This window comes from Ornithorhynchus anatinus, chromosome 6 (assembly GCF_004115215.2).
Source record: "Ornithorhynchus anatinus isolate Pmale09 chromosome 6, mOrnAna1.pri.v4, whole genome shotgun sequence".
In the NCBI taxonomy this organism is placed as follows: Eukaryota; Metazoa; Chordata; class Mammalia; order Monotremata; family Ornithorhynchidae; genus Ornithorhynchus; species Ornithorhynchus anatinus.
This window is the reverse complement of record NC_041733.1, coordinates 2,634,632-2,648,557: the sequence shown is the minus strand read 5'-3', so window position 1 is coordinate 2,648,557 and position 13,926 is coordinate 2,634,632. Positions and strand designations below refer to the sequence as shown.

Here is a 13,926-nt window from a genome sequence, read left to right as displayed (position 1 = left end):
AAGTGCTACAATTTCGGTAACGTCAAATCTGGCTTGGCCTAAGAACATAGCCCATTAATCTTGGGGGCGGAGGAGGTAGGGGTTGTTTGTTTAAATATATATATATATATATATATATAGGTATATCACTCCTCGGCTAATTTATTCAGCCCAAGAATCATGCGATGATTCCTTCACCAAATCCTGTCGGTCCCACTTTCACAACATCGCTAAAATCCTCCCTTTCTTCTCCATCCAAACTGTACCACATTAATACAGTCAGTCATCCTGTCCTGCCTAGATTACTGCATCTGCCTCCTTGCTGACCTCCCAATCTCCAGCAACTCCCCACTCCAGTCAAAACTTCACTCTGCTGCCCGTCTCATCTTTCCACAGAAACGTTCAGAACACGTCACCCACTTCCTCAAAAATCTCCAGTATTTGCCTATCCACCTCCATATCAAACAAAAAAGCCTCACCATTGACTTTAAAACACTTCATCACCTTGCTCCCTCCTACTTCACACCTTGTTTCTCTCCAATCCAGCCCGCACACTTCATTCTCCTGGTGCTATCCTTCTCACTGAGACCCTATTTCACCCGTCTCACCTCCGACCTCTGGCCCACATCCTACCTCTGGCCTGGAATGTCCTTCCTCCTCAAATCCGCCAAACAATTACTCTCTCCCTCTTTCAAGACCTTAATGAAAGCGCATCTCCAAGAGGCCTTCCCAAACTAAGCCCCACTTTCCTTCCTCTCTGACTCCCTTCTGTGTCATCCTCCCTTACTCTTCCCCCCCTCCCAGCCCCACAGCACTAATGTATATATCTGTAATTTTCCCCCTCACTAGACTGTGATCTCATCTTGGGCAAGGATTGTCACTATTGTTGTATTGTGCTTTCCAAGCGATTAGTACAGAGCTCTGGACATAGTAAGCGCTTAATGTGATTGAATGGAAGAATGAATAAAGGAATGAGAATCACGAGAAGCAGCACGGCCTGGTGGAAAGAGCATGGACCCGGGAGTCAGAAGACCTAGATTCTAACCCCGGCCCCACCATTTGTCTGCTGTGTAACCTTGAGCAAATCACTTCACTTCTCAGTGCCTCAGTTCCCTCATCTGTAAAACAAAGATTAAGACTGTGAGCTCCATGTGGGACAGCGACTGTGTCCAACCGAACTGGCCTGAGCGGATTCCTCTGGCCTCAGCCTGGTCCCGACTTCCAGATGAATTACAAAGTATGCACGTCCTTCCTAAAGAACTAAGCCTCTTATTGACTCACCGCATCAAAGTAAACTGTAAACTCCGTTCAAGCAACATGAAAGGGTCCATCTCATACTGAAACTCTTAAGTCACTTCGTGTATCGGCAAGAGTTGTGATTGCCGCCGGCCCATGACTCTCTCCACACCTGCCGCCCTGATGTTTTCCCTTTTCCATCTCGGAGAAGAGTGTGAAGAAATGGGATTTCATGGCAGGAGCTTATTTTTAAGTTTGACTTCCTCCCTTTGGAGTCCTTTGACTCTCCCCCTCAGGAGTCCTCAAATCCACTCTCTGGGAAGTGTCAGCAGCATTCTGATCTTTGAGGCCAAGCCCCGGCTGCCATTTTTTATGTTATCTGTTAAGCACTTACTATGCGTCAGGCACTGTACTAACTGCTGGGGTAGATACAAACTGAGGCCCAGAGAAGTGAAGTGACTTGCCCAAGACCACCCAGAGACGAGTGGCGGAGCCGGGTTTAGAACTCAGGTCCTCCGGCTCCCAGGCCGTGCTGCTTCTCAATTAATAGTCGGAAGAGAGTCAGCCCCCCAAAAAGCAAAAACAAGGGTCATTTAATCAATGGGACTCGGCTGTAACGATGAAAATTGGAGACAACCAAATTCATCATTTTGAAATTACTGAATTATATGTGGGGCTTGCTCAATTTACAGGGGGCTGGGAGTAGATTTTGTACATTAATGCCAGCAAAACTTTTCACAATCAACCTGTCCATTTCCCCTCCAAATGGGATATCCCAACTACTTAGGGTGGACCATCTGGGGATTCCTGGATCACCTCAGCCAGCGCGGAATCAGTCAGTCAGCCAATTCTATCTCTTGAGCGCTTGCTGTGTGTTTGGGAGAGTACAGTACAAGAATAAACAAGCACATTCCCTGCCCACAACCAGTTTACAGTCTAGAGAGGGCAGGTGGGGTCTCTGTTTCTCATCAAACTGACAGTGAGGCAATTCAACTTCCTCATCTGTAAAGAGGGGAAGGAGTTTGTTTGATGGTACTCAAGTGCTTACTATGTATCAAACGCTATCCTAAGCGCGGTAAGGTAAGGAAAAGTCAGTATGGTCAGACATATTCCCTATCCCTCATGGGGCTATCCCCCACAGTCTTAAGTGGGAGAAAGAATGAGTACTGAATGACTCTTTTAAGGAAACTGAGGTACAGAGAAGTTGAGTGATTTGCCCAAGGTCACACCGCTAGTATTTGGCAGAGAAATTGGCAGGGCTGGGATTAGAACCCGGGTCCTGTGACTCCCAACACCATGCTCTTTTGACTAGGCCTCGCTGCTTCCCAGGTGTCGGTACAGACACTGACTGAACTCACTGACCATCGGAGAGCTCAACTGGATTCCGAAAGCACAGGGGTTTCTCCGTGCTTACGCACAAAGAATTCTGGACTGTGGCTTCCACAGTGGCCTCTTCCACCACACGCGCTCCTGGAAATGAACCTGATCACTAACATCATCTTTGTCCTAACTTTATTATTATGGTATTTGTCAAGCACTTACTATGCTCCAATCCCTGTTCCAAGCACTGGGGTAGATACAGGTTAATCAGGTTGTCCCACGTGGGGCTCACAGTTTTCACCCCAATTTTCCAGATGAGGTAACTGAGGCACAGAGAAGTTAAGTGGCTTGCCCAAGGTCACACAGCAGACAAGTGGCGGAGCTGGGATAAGAACCCATTTCCTTTGAATCCCAAGCCTGCGCTCTTTCCATTAAGCCACGCTGCTTCTCTATCTGTAACGAGCTCCCTCTACACTGCCAGCTCGTTGCAGGCAGGAAACGTGTCTGTCGATTGTTGTATTGGACTCTCCCAACCGATTCGTCCAGTGCTCTGTATACAATAAGCGCTCAATAAGTACGGCTGAATAAACGAGTGACTGAGCTTAGTCTTCCCCCCTTTTGTCAGCTCCTCAAGGTAAAGGACCACACCTCCTAAATCTATCAGAGTAATAACTACAATTATGGTATTTAAGTACTCGCTATGCGCCAAACATTGTTGTAAGCGCTGGGGTACATACAAGTTAATAAGGTTGGACATTGTCCCTGTCCCACATCAGGTTCATACTCATCCCCATTAGACTATAGACGATTAGACTATAAGCCCATCAGTGGGCAGGGACTGTATCTGTTGCCAATTTGTACATTCCAAGCTCTGCACGTAGTAAGAGCTCAATAAATACTATTGAATGAAATAAACACTATTGAATGAATCCCCATTTTACAGACGAGGTAACTGAGGCACAGAGAAGTGTAGTGACTTGGCCATAGTCACAGAGCAGGTATGTGGCAGACCAGGGATTAGAACTCAGGTCCTTCTGACTCTCTGCCTGTGCTTTACCCACTAATATTAATGTTGGTATTTGTTAAGCGCTTACTATGTGCAGAGGACTAAGTGCTGGGGGAGATACAGGATAATCAGGTTGTCCCATGTGAGGCTCACAGTCTTCATCCCCATTTTGCAGATGAGGGAACTGAGGCACAGAGAAGTGAAGTGACTTGCCCACGGTCACACAGCTGACGAGTGGCAGAGCCGGGATTTGAACTCATGACCTCTGACTCCCAAGCCCGGGATCTTTCCACTGAGCCACGCTGCTTCTCTAAGGCATGCCGCTTCTCATTCTTTCTCAAGGACTTAGCACAGCGTTTTGCACACAGTATGTGCTCAGTGTACACCATTAACAGCTGAGCTATAATGATGTTCTAAACCGGTTGATCCCTCTTCCTTTGATTACAATACAATTCTGGCTAGCTCAAGTATCTCTGAATTTGAAAGGCCCACCCCCGAGCTCCAGAGGAGAGCAGGTTTTCGAACTGCCAAAGATGTCATGCCACGTTTATCCCTTTGAGTCGGAAAACAAATGAAAATTTCATTTTTCATGTTAATATTTTATATATCATTTTGGATCCTTCAAGCCAACCCATCTGCCTGTCATTGAGCGCTTTGAAGGCTGGCCCAGCCATTCTGAATCTTCAAGGTTAACTCCTAATTACATCAGCGCCCTTGGTCTCCAACGAGCCGGCACAAAAAGCAGTGTTAGTGGATGCATTGATTTCCCACTTTGCAAAATTGTTCTTCTGCAGGTCTGGACAAAAAAAAAAAAAAAAAATGAATCGGGGAAGGTTCCCCACCCCCCCGGCACCGAGAGTGTCGAATGCGTCTTTTTGATCATCAGAAAGGAATGTTCCAAAATCCCTCCCCAAATCTCAATGCCTCTAAGTGCTGGGAGTGCCTGATTTTTAAATGATGGCTTGGGAGATGGCCATTCACCCCTTCTCTCGTCCAGAATCTAACCCTTCCCCAAATTGGCCGTCTCCAAGCGCACTCCGTCGCCTCGGTGAGATCCGAGAGCTCTCCATCACAACTTCTCTCAGAAAGGTGGAGGGACCAAAACCAGATCTCTGGTTCGGGCGAGCCGGTCCCGGGGACGTGTAGGGATGGCATACGCTCGGTCCTAAACTGTCTCGGGACTTGTGGGGGAGAAAGGAGGGCATCAGCTCGGGAAGATCTCTTGAAGTAAGAGACCGGCAAACCCCCCTCGCCCGTGTCACTGGAAACTTTTCCCCGGCGCCTGAAGGCCTCCGGGATAAGAGAAGCCGAGGGGTGCCGGAGCCGAATCGGTTTCCATGGCGGCATCTCGTAAATCATCAATTATTGTCTGTTATTATGAACGTGACAGGCTCACACTGTCATAAAGAGATTTGCATTTTCGGCTAATTTTAAGATGTGTTTTTTTTCCAGACATCATTTGCTTTGTAAAAGAAATGTCATGACAACCGTAGAACACTTAAGCTTGTTATCGGGCATTCAGGCCTTCATTCGGACCCTGTCAGTTTGGCATTTAAGCATCCCAGCCTCTTTTGCATTATTGAGTAGTTTATCTTTACAGTTCATAAATATATTTCTAAACATGGCTATATGGCATAATAGGCTAAAGCCCGGCATAAGCAATGGAGGTCTTCTGGTTGCTATGACAACCTAAACTGATCAATTTCCTGTCACTGCTTTAAAAGAGGCCCCTCTCCAGTGGCCATAAATACTAATTACAAATGCAGGCCGTTTGCTAACATGTTCAGCTTACAGATTAAAGCAGTTCATGCCTAATTTATCATTTAACATGTCCTCCCACTTTTGTAGCGCAGAGCAGAATGAATAATAACTTCACTTGTTTACAGCATTTTCAACTTAATTTCACTAATTAGTTTTGCAGTTGCCGGAATTTCTGATGCGGTACCAGTCCGGAGAGCTGGTCACCTCGGGGATTAGCTTCAGCTCCTTGCTTGGGAGATTCGCTTCTAGTACAGTGCTCCGCACACAATAAGCGCTCAGTAAATATCACTGAATTGAACTGACGGCGGAGAACGTCGTCACCTGACTGGAGAGCTGGGGAGAGCTCTTTGCGTAATTCATTTCGGGAGATGAGATTGGGGTTTGTGGCGCCTCTGATCCCACAATCCACACTAAACAACTCAACAACAACTGACTTTGTCAGTGTGGCTCAGACAAAGTAGGGCTTTATTTTCTGGTGGAGCGAGGCTTATGGTATTTGCTACGTTCATTCAGTTGTATTTATTGAGCGTTTACTGTGTGCAGCGCACTGTACTAAGCACTTGCTTAGAAAGTACAATTTGGCAAAAGATAACAACAATCCCTCCCCAACAATGGGTTCACAGTCTAGAAGCGGGGGAGACGGACAACAAAACAAGTAGACAGGCAACGTGCTTACTATGCCAGGTGCTGTTCTAAGCACTGGAGTAGATACAAGCTAATCAAGTTGGACACAGCCCATGTAATAATAATAATAACAACAATAATGGTATTTGTTAAGCACTCTACTATGTACCAACCACTGTTCTAAGCCCTGAGGTAGATAGAATCCCAGTCCCATGTCCCAGATGGGGCTCAAACTCTTAATCCCCATTTTACAGATGAGGTAACTGAGCCCAGAGAAGTGAAGTGTCTCGCCCAACATCACACAGACAAGTAGCAGAGCTGGGGTTAGAAACGAGATCCTTCTGTCTCCCGGGCCCGTGCCTGGGTTCAAACAGATAGTTGAATGACTTGGAAAGGAGAAGAGGCAGAGGACGGTTGGCAGAGAGGTCGCTTGGAAGACCAAAGTTAGATCGTTCAGGAATTGGAAATGCCTTTCTTCCCACCAGCAGCACATCGTTATGGAACATCTTCATTCACCTCTGAGCAAAAATGTCCCTTCCTGACCTCGGATGCTGTGACAAAAAGTCAGAGAAGATGCATGCCTCAGCGCATCACCATCCACACCCCCACCCCCTGCTCTCAGCACCGAGGTCTCTGACCCACCGAGATATCTCAAATCAAGCGATCCATCTGTGGATAGCATCTACTGCGCATCTGTCCTGTGTGGAGAACTGGACCAAGCGCTCGGTTGAGCACCAAAAAAACGGGAGACGCCATCCCTGCCCTCAAATCTCGCCCAAGGTTCTGACACCAGTCACAGCCCTGTTCGTCCTTCAGCCCTCCGGCGGTATCACATCTGGCTTCGAATGGGGGCGGGGTGGGGGGAAGATGACCATTTATGGAGGTTCCCTAGTCCCTAATTCCAAAATATGAAAAGGAGGTGGAGGAGGCAGACTCCGCCTGGGCCCACCTCTGGGAACATCTGGAAAGTGCCCAGACCCGGGGAAATCCAGACAGATCTGAGGGATGCGGGCTTCGTGGTTGGTCGACACATCAGAGATCACGTTGTGATAGCCCTAGGCAGCTCCGCCTACTAAAAGCCTCTTTCCCTCCTTATTATGTGTCAAGCACTGTTCTAAGCACTGAGGTAAATAGATACAAGTCCTTGACCCACATGAGGGTCACGCTCTTAATCCCCATTTGACCGATGAGGCAAGTGAAGCACAGGGAAATTCAAGTGACTTGCCCATGGTCACACCAGCAGACAGGTGGCAGAGCCAGAATTAGAACCCAGGTCCTTTGGACTCCCGGTGCCTGTGCTCTTTCCATAAGGCTGAGCCGCTTCATCCATTCTACATCCAAAGAAAGTCAAAACCCTCCTGTGGGAGTCACAGAGAGAGAGAGCCACAAGCCAGTCAATTATATTTATTGAGTGCATACTGTGTGCAGAGCACTGCACTAAGTGCTTGGGCAAGTCCAATATAACAGTATAACAGCCATTCCCTGCTGCCAGTGCCTCCTGCAGCCTCCGGAGATCCATCAAGGCAGCCCAGCAGCCTGGGCCCACAGGTGCTCCTCCTGTCCCCATCCCCCCCAGCCCATTTCTGGCACCTGGTTGGGGGGGGGGGGTCTTCATTACCCCCCTCATCTGGTTCACAGCTCCGTGCCCCCGTTACAAAGGGAAATGCGCTCAGCTTCGAAGCAATGCAAAGTCATCCGAGCCCACGCCAGCCAGCCGCTGACCGAGCACACATGCCCAAGGTGAACAAAGGCTCCGGGGAAAGTTTTGCTTCGAAATAGCCGGTTGGCCACCGGGAGCGGGGGGAGGGAAGGGGGTGAATTTAATAGGACTCTCCTGCTCCCGGCAAACCCCGGGAAACTTAACAGAAGGTGATTCGCTGCCTAGGAAAGCAACAGATCGCTCAGGGGAGGGACGATTGCAAATCAGTGTGCGCCGAGACTTCCAGCCTCTACTGAAAAGGCAAACCGATGCACAATGTGCAACTCTTTGTCCTAGGGAGTCCCTACCGATCGCTATACTGCCAACGGGCTCTTGGAAACACATCTCATCCCTGCTGAATGTGGAAAGGGTGACTTGTGGGCAGGGAATGTGTCTGTTTATGGTCATCTTGTACTTTCCCAAGCACTCAGTACAGCGCTCTGCACAGAGTAAGAACTCTATAAATTCGACTGACTGAAAGGAAAGAGTAGATTTGGCGATGTCATACACCTATAACACTAAGGCAGAGACACGCACAAGTAAGCATTACGGCTTCACGTGTAGGCCGATAGACTCACAACTACTTAAAGGTATTTATTTCCGGCCTGAATCTAGTGACTAGGGTCTATTACTGGAGTCAGAAGTCACCGATCTCTGCAGCGTGGCTTAGTGGAAACAGCCTGGGCTTGGGCGTCAGAGGTCATAGGTTTTAATCCCAGCTCTGCCACTTGTCAGCTGTGTGACTTTGAGCACGCAGCCTCAGTTACCTCATCTGTAAAACGGGGATTCAGACTGTGAGCCCCAAGTGGGACAACCTTATTACCCTGTGTCTACGCCGGCGCTTAGAACAGTGCTTGGCACACAGTAAGCACTTAAATATCAGCATTATTATCTATCTTAGCGGAAATCCCTCGCCTCTGGCCTGGATCTCCCTCCCCGCTCAAATCCAGCAGACTATTACTCTCCCCTGCTTCAAAGCTTTAATGAAGGCACATTTCCTCCAAGAGGCCTTCCCTGACTAAGCCCTCCTTCCTCTTTTCCCACTCCCTTCTGCATCGCCCTCACTTGCTCCCTTTATTCATTCCCATTGCCAGCCTCACAGCACTTATGTACATATCCATTATTTAGTTATATTAATGTCTGTCTCCCCTTCTAGACAGTAAGCTCAATGTGGAGAAGGAATGTAATAATGCTATTTGTTAAGCGCTTACTATGTGCAGAGCACCGTTCGAAGCGCTGGGGGAGATACAGGGTAATCAGGTCGTCCCACGTGAGGCTCACAGTTAATCCCCATTTTACAGATGAGGTAACTGAGGCAACACTGAGAGAAGTTAAGTGACTTGCCCACAATCACACAGCTGACAAGTGGCAGAGCCGGGAGTCGAACCCATGACCACATAGCAGAACGTGTCTGCTATATTGTTATATTGTACTGTCCCAAGCGCTCACTACAGTGCTCTGCTCATTCTCAATAAATACAATCAAATGAACAATGAAATTCATGCAATAGTTTTTATTGAGCGCTTACTATGGGCAGAGCACTGTACTAAGCGCTTGGAATGAACAAGTCGGCAACAGAAATCACGACTCTCATCGCCCAAGCCTTATGACTGTGCGACTGCACCATGATCCTGGGTTCCTTTGCTTCACTGAGGGGTTAATGTGGGATAGGCCTTATCAACCAAGGAGGAGGTGGGCAGTAGCTGCCTCTACCCTGTTTTCAGACAGGGCTCTCCAAAGGAGGGAAAGGGACTTCACACCCACCCACACCTCTGATGCCCCTTTGCTTCGACCTCAGCCACGCCGGGGATGGGCACGTCCATGCAGAAGCACGGGTCTCCACCTGATCCCGGGAGGGAGGGACAGAGTGCCTGTGGACCTGAATTATAAGTAATAATCAACAGTAATGACAATTCTGGCCACTGTTAAGCTCTTGCTACGTGCTAGGCACTGTACTAAGTACTGAGGTAGATACAAGCAAATTAGGTTGGACCCAATCCCTGCCCCACATGGGACTCACAGTCTTAATCCCCACTCTATAGATGAGGTAACTGAGGTACAGAGACGTGAAATGACTTGCCTCAGGTCACAAGAGAAAGGTGGCAGAGCCAGGATTAGAACCCAGCTCTGTTGTAGTGGACTCTCCCAAGTGCTTAGTAGAGAGCACAGTCGGTAAATCTGTTACCGATTTGTAATAATAATGTTGGTATTTGTTAAGTGCTATGTGCAGAGCACTGTTCTAAGCGCTGGGGTGGATATAGGGCAATCAGGTTGTTCCACGTGAGGCTCACAGTTAATCCCCATTTTACAGACGAGGTAACTGAGGCACAAGTTAAGTGACTTGCCCACAGTCACACAGCTGACAAGTGGCAGAGCCGGGAATCGAACCCATGACCTCTGGCTCCGAAGCCCAGGCTCTTTCCACTGCCCCACGCTGCTTCCAAGCGCTTAGTACAGTGCTCTGCACATAGGAAGCACTCAATAAATACTATGGAATGAATGAATCAATTGATAGTGAAGAGAGAAGTAAACTGAGTAGTCAATAAGCAATCTGCTCCCTCCCAGCTACCTGGAACCAAGAGCTAAGTTAAGGTTGTGAGAGGTCGTGCTTTTTGTTCTTTTAAGAAATAGTATTTGTTAAGCACTTCCCATGCATCAAAAGTATTCTAAACACTAGGGTAGATACAAGTCAATCCAGTTAGACCCTGTCTCAGTCCCCCTTGGTACTCAAAGATTAAGTAGGAGGGAGAATGAGCATTGACTCACCATTTTACAGTTGAAGAAAGTGAGGCACAGAGAATAATAATGTTGGTATTTGTTAAGCGCTTACTATGTGCAGAGCACTATTCTAAGCGCTGGGGTAGACCCAAGGGAATCAGGTTGTCCCACCTGGGGCTCACAGTCTTAATCCCCATTTTACAGATGAGGGAACTGAGGCACAGAGAAGTGAAGTGACTTGCCCAATGTCACCCAGCAAGCAACTGGCAGAGTGGGATTAGAATCCAGGTCCTCTGACCCGTTGGGCCACATGGGCCCTGAGGCACACATGATGGGAATTCCTTGCAATTCCATGACATAACACCAGAGTCCTTGGGAATGGGACAAGAATAGAACACGAGGAGCTAGAGGAATGCGGAGGAACCACGGAGAAGGGGAAAGGGGGAAAGTTGGCACCTGCCTCTCGCTCTGAGCTCCCACTGTTTGGGCAGGGCAGGGGCAAGGTGGGTTTGTCCCACTGAAAGCTAAGGCTGGGGGCAAGGGAGGCCCCTGTCTCAGCTCTAAAGCCCAACAACAACAACAAAAAAAAACCAACTCTGGCTTGAGGAGCCAAGTGGAGCAAGTTGTGGCCTGCCAGCAGGGGACACAAAGTGCAACCAAGATGGTGACTCAGCTTCCATCCCACTGCTGCCGAGGACCACCATCTTGGCTCCACTTTCAGCATCCTTCTGGCTCCACAGGGAGGAGCAGGCTAACCAGTTGCCCATTCTACCCAAGTGCTGGCACAACTGATCAAGAAATCCTTGGGATTCTTGACCATCTGGGACACTAACCCTGCCTCCTCTCTGCTAATCCTGCCCAGTCTATGGAGGCGTGGGGGGGTGGGGGTGGCTTCTAAGGATGGTGGTGGCTCAGGGTCGCCCAAATTCTCTGCCACCGACCGGATCACAAGATGGAGGAAGAAGAGAGCGTGAATGTGGAGGAGGGCAGCCGGTTCCCACCCACTTCTTCCACACTGACCCTCTCCTCGGACCCTGGCAGAGAGCGACAGTCCCGAGGGGAGACAGAGATGGAGTCTGCAGGAGCAAGGAGATGAGCGAGACCTCCGAGGGAGGAGAGGCCCAGAACCCAAGAGAAGGAGAGAGTCACATGTGTGTGACATTGTGACTCTCTCAATATGTTGGGCAGGAATTGTCTTTATCTGTTGCCGAATTGTACATTCCAAGCTCTTAGTACAGCGCTCTACACACAGTAAGCGCTCAAATACGATTGAATGAATGAATGAATATTTGGGGGCAACTTACATCCGGGGATAATTACGGTATTTAGTATTTGTTAAGCGTTTACTATATGCCAAGGACTGTTCTAAGCCCTGTGGTAGATACAGGGTAATTGGGTTGTCCCCCGTGGGGCTCACAGTCTTTATCCCCATTTTAAAGATGAGATAACAGGCACACAGAAGTTAAGTAGCTTGCCTAAGTTCACACAGCAGACAAGCAGCGGCAAGGGATTAGAACCCACAACCTCTGACTCCCAAGCCCATGTTCTTGCCCCTAAGCCACAAAAATTCATTAAATGCATTAACTACACACAGCTACAAAGTAAAATATCTTCCAGGGCTGGAGATTTTTTTTTTTTACCCTTCTGTATAAAATCTCAAAGTCGAGATATGCAGATGAGATTTCGATATTGACCCACAGTTCATCCCAATCTGAAAGTGGATGGCAAGCTAGTGCCAGTGTCTTCCTCTGCTCATATTGGAGTTCAATAGATACTCAACTGGACAGAACAGAAACCGGTAAAAAAAAAAAAAAAAAAAAAAAAAAAGCATTCGTGCTCGATATTCAGAATGAGCGCACGGCCTTCGAATATATAAGCCAATAAATACAGTCTAAAAATGTTTCCGAAATCGATTTAAGATAAACCATGATCATTGCTACAGATTTTAGATATTTTTGCCTTTCTCTCCCCCCAGCCTCCAGACTGCTGGATCCCCCCCAAAGCACTTTCAAACCAAATGATTGATCCAGACCATGGCCTAGTAGAGCACGGGCCTGGGAGGCAGACGACCTGGCTTCTAATTAAAGAACCTGCTATGTGACCTTGAGCAAGACTCTTAACTTCTCTGTGCCTCATCTGCAAAGTGGGGATTTAATATCCATCTCCCTCCCACTTAGAATGAGAGCCCCTGTGGCACCTGATTATCTTGTACGTACCCCGACATTTAGAACAGTGCTTGGCACAGTGTAAGGACTTAATAAATCCTACAAGTGTGCATGCTGAAGTATTCTTCTCCAAGTATAAATATTGAAGGCATCGCTGAATTACTTCCCTAAAAATACGGCTGATCTGCATACACAGACACATACATTTAGATGCTCCAAAACTTCTCTTGGGGTTCATCAATGAGTTCCCCACCACACCTACCGATCAGTTGGGTCCAACTCAATTTCTCTATCTTAGATGGCGTCAGTCGATCGTATTTATTGAGCACTTACCGTGGGCAGAACACCGTATTAAGGGCTTGGGAGAGTTCGATAGAATCATCAGTGGACACATTCCCTGCCCACAGCGAGCTCACAGTTTCAGGCTTACATCAGTCATACCACTAATCCTGAATCTGAGTGATTTTTTCCTGATGAAATCTAGCAGCATGTGAGGGAGACTCACGGCCTTGTCATATGCCGCCAAGTCCGACCCATAGCGACACCACGGTCACATCTCTTCCAGAACGCCCCGCTCTCCAACTGCCATCGTTCTGGTAGTGGATCTGTAGAGTTTTCTTGGTAAAAATACGGAAGTGGTCTACCCCCTCCGCCTTCTGTACAGTATACTTGAGTCTCTGCCCCTCGAGTCTCTCCCATGCCGTTGCTGCCCAGCATGGATGAGTTTTGACTTGTAGCAGATCGCCTTCCACTGGCTAGCCACTGCCCAAGCCAAGAATGGAATGGGTAGGCCTCTGATTGACTCACCCTCCCATAGCCGAGACTGGCAGAGGACTGAAAGCTCTCCAGGTGAGACTGAAAGGGGACATGGTAACTGGGTGAATTTAAGCAAATAGTTTACAGTCTAGAGGAGGAAAGAGTGAGCTCCATGAGGGACAGGGAGCTTTGTACTTTCTCTTTGTGCTTAGAACGGTGCTTTCCCCACAATAAGCACGACTATTACAACCTCAGCTTGTCAGAAGAGCAAACCTCACACTCAATTTTTCAGCCCGATCATTAAGCCAATTAGACTCATCACCCACAGAGCAACACATTCGTTCCAGGCCCAGGCTCCCGGGGACCGGATAAACACCTTGGCATCCAGGTGTGGGGAAGTGAAAAGGGTAGCATGGCCTAGTATATAAAGCATAGGCTGGGGAGTCAGAAAGACCTGGGTTCTAATCCCAGCTCTGCCACTTGTCTGCCGTGTGACCTTGGGCAAATCACTTCACTTCTCTGTGCCCCAGTTACCTCATCTGTAAATGGGGATTAAGAATGTGAAGCCCATGTGGGACATGGACTATGTCCAACCTTATATTTATCCCAGCACTCAGTACAGTGCCTGGTACATAGTAAATGCTTAAATTCCATAAAGAAAA

The 13,926-nt window shown here is 48.1% G+C and overlaps 1 protein-coding gene and 1 long non-coding RNA gene across 3 annotated transcripts in view; both read right to left on the bottom strand.

The window, feature by feature from the left end:
- Nucleotides 1–13,926, bottom strand: part of DACH2 (dachshund family transcription factor 2) — a 448,249-nt gene that overhangs the window by 315,062 nt on the left and 119,261 nt on the right. The gene's annotated exons all lie outside the window — the stretch shown is intronic.
- Nucleotides 4,125–13,926, bottom strand: part of LOC114812868 — a 28,916-nt gene continuing 19,114 nt past the window's right edge. The window contains exon 2 of the long non-coding RNA XR_003760483.2: nucleotides 4,125–4,337. This is a non-coding gene — a long non-coding RNA (uncharacterized LOC114812868). The remainder of the gene's footprint in view (nucleotides 4,338–13,926) is intronic.